Consider the following 313-nt stretch of genomic DNA (forward strand, 5'->3'; position numbering starts at 1 on the left):
CTTTTATTATATAGGATAGAGGCCTGGTGCACGGGTGGGGGCCGGCTGGTTTGCCCTGAAGAAGGGTGTCCATCAGGGTGGGGGTTCCCACTGGGGTGCCTGGCCAGCCTGGGTGAGGGGCTGATGGCTGTCTGCAGGCTGGTCAAGCCCCCCCCCGCAGTGGGGACCCTCACCCCATGGAGGTTTGGCCAGCCTGGGTGAGGGGCTGAGGGCCATTTTCAGGCTGGCTAAGACCCCCGGCGATGGAAGCTCCCAGCCTCTACTTATTTTTTTTATTCTGGGATTTATTTACCTTCTATAATTGAAACTTTGT

At 57.5% G+C, this 313-nt stretch overlaps 1 protein-coding gene across 1 annotated transcript in view; it reads right to left on the bottom strand.

Moving 5' to 3' along the window:
* The window catches only part of SRRM4 (serine/arginine repetitive matrix 4), a 143119-nt gene that overhangs the window by 29554 nt on the left and 113252 nt on the right, over positions 1–313 (bottom strand). The gene's annotated exons all lie outside the window — the stretch shown is intronic.

This window comes from Myotis brandtii, unplaced genomic scaffold (assembly GCF_000412655.1).
Source record: "Myotis brandtii unplaced genomic scaffold, ASM41265v1 scaffold181, whole genome shotgun sequence".
NCBI lineage: Eukaryota > Metazoa > Chordata > Mammalia > Chiroptera > Vespertilionidae > Myotis > Myotis brandtii.